This window comes from Silene latifolia, chromosome 11, assembly GCF_048544455.1.
Source record: "Silene latifolia isolate original U9 population chromosome 11, ASM4854445v1, whole genome shotgun sequence".
NCBI lineage: Eukaryota > Viridiplantae > Streptophyta > Magnoliopsida > Caryophyllales > Caryophyllaceae > Silene > Silene latifolia.
In genome coordinates, this window is record NC_133536.1 from 202,869,578 (window position 1) to 202,876,568 (window position 6,991).

The following is a 6,991-nucleotide window of genomic DNA, read 5'->3' on the forward strand; positions in this document are numbered from 1 at the left end:
TCTGGGATGAAGGGTCGGTGGCGACGTTTCGATCACCAGCCTGCAGTCGGGAGGGGGAAGCCTTCTGGGATGAAGAGTCAACGGTGACGTTATGATCACCAGCCTTCTGGGATGAAGAGTCAACGGTGACGTTATGATCACCAGCCTGCGCGGGTCTCTCCTCCACTTGCTGCTCATTAAGAGCGACGGCCGACAGCGGCTGATCTGCAAAATTTAACGAAAGCATCAGTATCAACATACAGACATGCCGAAAAACCCGTCATCAGCAGCGCCTAATGAGCCGGCCAAATCTGAGCCATGGAATAGATCAGTACCATGCTTGGCCTTCTTGGCCGAAGGACGCATTTCCTCGCCAGTAGCAGAAGCAGCGCCCGCGGTAGAGGTCGTCCCCTTCCTCTTACGGACAAGGGGAGGCCCCTCCTCGTCAGAGTCCTCCCCATTGGTGATATCAACGATCTCCACCGTTGCCTTCTGAGCAGGGGGAGTAGGAGGTGGAGCTGATGTCGACGCCATCGCCGCCGAAGATTTTATTTTTCGCGTATGGCGCGGCATGTTACTAACAACCTTCGCCTGGGCCTCCACAACATTCAAGCTCCTCAGCCGCTGATCCATGAGATCATTCGGCGACGTCCTGCGATCATGGGCAAGAGCCTTGGGGTGCAAGTTGGCAACGGTTTTATCTTTGTGCAGCCCCATTCTCTGGAGAATATTCTCAGACAGGTCCGGCCCAAAGTGATCTGCGAAAAAAACAAAGCAAGAATTAGATAGAAGAAATAAATCGAAACTCAAGAAACAGGAACATTGAGAGCGGCGATAGGCCTCGCACCGGCCCCACTCACCCTGTGCTAGGGCCGGTATAAGGCCGACATGACAGAGCGGCTCATCCTGGAGGATGATCTGCGTTGGGGGAATCCATCTTTTCGACACCCCACTCTTGTCCGCCTCGAAGAGCCTCATCGCCAGCTTCTCATCCTCCTTAAGAAGGACCTTGCCGGCATCCATCTTGAGCTTCTTCCGGGTGACCCATCTGTCGTGCTCCGCCTTAGTTTCACACCGCAAATTAACTTGGTGCTGAAAGGAACGGGGCAGCGGGTAGTCATCCGGCACCTTAACATACACCCACCGACCTTGCCAGCCTTTGCAGGAAGAAAGCTTGTCAACAGAGACATAACCCTGCTCCGTTTGCACACTGTACCATCCGACGCGGCCAGAAATTGATGGCCGGAGTGAGTGAAGCCGGCGGAATAAATTCACCGTTGGGGCCTCTCCCTTAAAGAGACAAAGCCAGACAAAGCCGACTATGGTCCTCACAGCCAACGGGTGCAGTTGGGCAACAGCAACGTTCATAGCCCTAATAATGGCCATAACGTACTCATTCAGCGGAAACCGGAGCCCGTACTCCAAGTGCCGCATGTATACGCCGGTGTGGCCCGGTGGAGGGCAACAGACGGCCTGGCCCTCCTCAGGGATAACAATTTTGTATCCCTTTCCAAAGAAAAAATGACCCTCGAAAAATCTCTCGCCGTAACAGCTAGCGAGCTTATGGGTCCAAGCACGGTCAAGGCGGACCTTACAGGCGTCGCCGTGATCCATAACGTACTCCCTCCCCTTAGGACGAGCCTTTTCAGCAGCATCACCAAAATCGTCTGCGTCATCATCGACGTCATCGTCATCCTCCCATTCCTCCAAAAATCGAGGATCAACTTCAGGAGAAGGAGACCTAGGGCCCCCCGACGCAGGTTTACTTGGGTCCGGATCGGCGAGAAGACATGTTCACAACAATTACTAACAAGATAAAAGGAATTTTGTTTGTTTACCTTGAAGAAAAACACTCGCCGGAGTAGCAACCTTGAAAAATAGAAGACAAAGGTCTTAGAAGTTTAGAGAGAAGAAAATTTTGGAGAATGAAATTAGTGACCAATTTCACGGAACAAATGCCCTATTTATAGGAAAAAGCCCATAAAGAAGGACCAATCGAAACAGACCCATGAAGCGTCGGCCAATCGGCGAGCAGACACGTGTCGGACATGCAACCACGGAATGTCAATCGTCGCAACAGTTAAACGTCAATCAACGCAACAGTGATCAATCGTCTTCAACACGCCTTTTCATATCTCTGCCTATTCATCTTCCTCAACAAATTCTTAGGTATTTGCTCTCCGCCGGCAAGCCGATCAACCATGCTAAGGAGCACCGGCCTGGGGGCAATCAAAAGCAACCGGCACTCCCAACCCTGGTCTCGGCCAGCGTCACTTCCTTTTCCACATCGGATGCCCTTTACACATCCACGCGGAGGGGGGATATATATGGTACGGCCTGATAAGAGCCAGGCCGAGATAGAAGAAGCCGATACAGAAAAGTTTCAAAAATTACTTTCGTAGAATATACGCTCGGATACATCGGAGCCCATACCACGGCATAGACTACGGCTGGGGCAAATTGATGGGGCATATTACGCACACCGGCCGACCAAGTCAACATATTGAGCAAGGTCAAAGATATCCACAACAAGTCAACGACTTAGATACGATCTAGCCGATGCAACCCATCGGCTGTCAACTGGGGTCTCGGCGACAACCGGCCAGGGACACATATCCGCGTACTCATATCCAAGACCCTCGGCCGGCCTGCCATGGGTCCATCGGCCGAGGGTAGAACGGTCTTTCCACCTGCTAGCCACTTGGCCACTTGGCCACTACGAGACAAAAGGTGAAAGCCTATAAATACTCCTCAACCCTCATTGAGGAAAGGATCCATAAATTAACCTAAGAATCACTATTCATCTGGTAATATCTTCCTTATCTCTCTACAATATATCCTTAGCCAAGTAATAACAACTTATCCCACTAAGTTCACTGACTTGAGCGTCGGAGTGAGTACGCTTGGCACAAAGCCAAGCCCTCAGTTCGTTCATTGTTGCAGGAGAGGCCGAGAGGAACGATAGAGACGTGAGGAATCCAACTCAAGACATCATTCTACAAGCCACGGGTGGTAACAATACTTGCTCTGGAATTACACCCGGAACAATATTAATATGGATTGATACTTAAGCATTAGTATCTTTCGATTTGAACTAACACATAGTACTGGAATGGAACAATTCTTTCATCACCTAGAGAGTGAACGAATCTTGAACTCCTAGACTCCGGGGTGAATTCCAAACACATATTTCACCTTAAGTTCCAAACGAGTTCCGTGATACAATTCAATAAATTTATGGCCAAATGAACCTTGGGATTCTCATGAGTGCTCTAGCTTAGATAGCTAGTCTAGTATCTCATAGAAGGAGGCCAATTCTTCACACTCACGTAGGTGATTCCAACGAGTATATCTTCATATAGACCACTCACGCATGAGCTATAAAATCATTAAGAGCTCTTGATGTGAGTCATAATTGCGCACATTTAGTCCCCTAATTGAACTCATTTTGTGTAACACCCCGTATTTTATTAAGTTGGATAAAATTCTTTTAATTGCTATTTTGAATTTAATTACATCATTTAACGATTTATATATTTATGCTTAGCTAATTAATTAATTTTATCATAATTCAATACGTTAATTTTAATAATCATTAATAAGTTTATTTAAAGTTAGTTCGAGTTTATTGAAATTAGTTCGAGTTTATTTATTTAATAATTTCCGTTTCTTTACGAGTCCTTATGAAGTTGTTTTAAGTAAACCCGAGATGGATTTTGGGAACAAAACCGTCCAATTAGCTATTTTGAGCTTATTTCACTAAATTAGCAATTTTTATTAATATCCGTTAGTTTTGTAAAAATCGCTAATAATTCCGATTCAAGCTGATATTGTATTATTTACGTTAACTAACTGAGTTTATTTTATTTTCACTCATTAAATTTATTTATTATTGATTCCGTTTTATTACTGAAACTTTTACTAAAAACCGATTTTATTAACTCGAGGCGGTTTTAAAAACGAGCGAAATTACTTAACGATGAAGAAACGTACGTATAATTAGTAGCTAGCAAGCTAGCTGGTGTCTCATTATTATTATTATTATTATTATTATTATTATTATTATTATTATTACTAACCTACCGTCCCCACCCCCTTATTTTTCCCCTTTTCTTCTTCGTTCTATCAGAAGAACAACAATATCTCAGCATCAACTAACAGCAGACCAAATCACCATTTTTCCGTCGACATTCAACCTCAGATCCCGGCCCATTTCTCGACCAAATTCCGTAATTTTTGTACCATTCTCTTCCCCTTTCCTTCCTCCTCCTTTTAAGGTAAGAAAGTCTCCTTTTTGTAGTGGTTTCGTCTTTCGCCGTCTTATAAAAGTGTCGTCTTTTAGCTTCTTTATTCCGTTTTCTTGCCCTTTTATGAAGGATTCGAAGACCCGGGGTGAGGCTCGTGCCTTGTGGACCATTTATTCGAAGAATAAGGGGCGTTTAAGGTAACTATTCCGAGTTACTCGACGAATTAATGTCACATTAGTAGTTGATGTTGTGTTTGTTGTTTGATAAGTGTTTAGGTGAATGATAATGTTTTACTTTCGTTTTTCACATGATAAAAATTGGAAATAGCATGAGAACAATATTGCGATAAATTGTGTAATTTGGGCCAAAGTAGGCCAAGACTCTGAGCTGGGCCAGATTGACCGAACGAGTTTAGTCAAGCTAGGTTTAAACCAGTCAGCCTCGATTTGACTGATGACCCGTCGCGGGACTCGGGTCGAGGGTTTGTCTTTGAGGTGAGATTGGATGTTTTATGTTATGCCTTGATATTTGTAATTATCATTTCACATGTTGGTTGTTGGATGCTTTGGATGCTTTATACTTGAGTCTTCTTGCCTTGTTGCCATTTTAGCTTGTTCTCATGAATTATGAGATTAACGGTTAGCTGGAATTTAGATGATTATTGATATTGAGGATATTGTTGGTTTGTCTGCTGAATAGACATTTATATAGCCTTTCACATGATAGAATGTTAGCATTTATGTTGGTAAGTTGGACTCTTTGCCCTCTTATGGTTAAGTGGGTGTCTTACTTGTCTTGTGTGGTGTGGGCTAAAGTATTCAAGTTGGGACTAGCTGGGACTAGGTCCTAGGTGAGTATTTCGGCCTTCATCATAGATAGGTCTTTATAGTCTTTGACGAGTATATGTTCACTGCTTAATAGCCTTTGTGTTCCTCACTTGGTGGGATTATATCCAAGTTGGGGCATGACCTCGTTACTTATTTTGAGAGTAAGTGGTCAGCTTAAGTACTAGCCAACCCTTTGGTGGACTCCTTAGGGTACTCACTTTGTTTTAGAAAAATTGTGGGTTTTGGGTGGGGTGGTGTGTATCCGCATGTCTAGGTCTGCGCAGATTTTAGGCTAGGGTTGTGTTGTGTCTTGGCCATGTTTTATTCATATTAACCGCTGAGCCAAGATACCGGTTCGATTACCTTCCCTACCTCGTGGTATAGACTCGAGTTACAGAGTGACTATTGACCGTGCTAAGAACTTATGCCTGTCTTTGATATATTGCCCTTTCTTGTTTGATGATTCTATGAATCATAGAAGGTGAGATGCAAGCCGGCTATGGTTGATAGAGTTTGGATTCCTGGATGTTATGTGATTCACATGATAGTGTAGTATGAGTCGGTCTAGTATTCGCATGCTAGGACTATGTGTTGTTATATTGTTGTTCACATGATAAGCACTATTGTCTAGCATCTATATGCTAAGGCTATGTGTTATTCATATTCATATTCTTATGTTTACATGTTATATTAATTATGACATTTCGTGGCTGGGAGAACTCGGAGTTACTCCCCACTGACTGTGGCTTTCGTATTTGTATAAAATGCGATTGACAGGTAGGTGATGCATATATGGGGTACACGGACGAGCTAGCGAGTAAAGTAACCCTGGAACCTAGACTGGTTTTATTTCATTGTGACCCTTAAACCCTTTTTATGTCACATACATTTTAGGGACATATGTCTCCCTTTCTCAGATTTGGTTTGTATAACTTTGTTTCGCGACTTTAGCGATGTTTCATTCATGAGATTTATTTTGGACCTTGCATGTTTGACACCTTCCCTTTTGGATATCTTTATAACTGGTTCAGGTTTTAAAAATTACAGGTTTTTACCCAATTGAACCTATTACAAACATATCCTGTCAGTTTTTCTGTAGAATTACGTGTTTACTTTTCCGCAATAAATGAGGGTGTCACATTTTGCATACTAATATAGCATTTCATGACCATTTTACCCGTCAATTCCTTCCTATTTTGCTTTCCTAGTGCATTTCATATGTCTTATAGGAAAAGAGATAATGAGGCGGAATTCCCGTCTCCCGTGCATATTTGGAAGCTTGTTGATGATATTGGATGGACTAGTATGAAGAGGAGGCAAGAATGATGACCAAGGATGTATGAATAAAGAGTATATAGAAGGATCATAGGCTTAAAAGCAAGGATGACGAGAAGGAAGTCATTGCAAGAAGAAATTGCTCGGAACCCAAACCAAGAGTTGCTCCTTTGGCTCTGAAATATTAATATTTTAAATAAAATTCATGATTTTCTATTGACCCAACGGGTCGACCCGTTTGGGTCGGGTCGCGACCCTAAAATAACGGGTCATTTTGGGTCAAAGGGGTCGCGAATCGAAAAAAACGGGTTTGTAACCCTAAAAACGGATCGGGTTTTCGGGTCGGGCCGAGTTTTAACAGGTCTAATTTGAAATGCTCTTATGTATCATTTTAGTATTTAAGACCGTATGTCGTTGGATTGTGTTTCTCAAGTGATACTTATAGAGGCTAACTATCTAACTTATACATTCAAGAATCGAACTTGCTTTTGTCGCGGTAATGGGTTCTATTTTTACACCATCTCTTTCTTAATTTGGTACTCCGTTGCCATTTTCATCCATACAAACTGTTGTCAACTTCTAGTATTGTTCACGGAAATTTTCCTTCGTCATGGAAATTTTGTCATATACTCCTACATTGAGCATATATATTATTACTACTAT

At 43.0% G+C, this 6,991-nt stretch overlaps 1 long non-coding RNA gene across 1 annotated transcript; it reads left to right on the forward strand.

Moving 5' to 3' along the window:
- Positions 1 to 4,145: 4,145 nt before the first annotated feature.
- LOC141615337 (uncharacterized) lies at positions 4,146 to 6,091 on the forward strand. The gene is made up of 3 exons (XR_012529804.1): positions 4,146 to 4,256; positions 4,356 to 4,423; positions 5,831 to 6,091. It is a non-coding gene; the product is annotated as an uncharacterized LOC141615337 (long non-coding RNA).
- Positions 6,092 to 6,991: the final 900 nt, after the last annotated feature.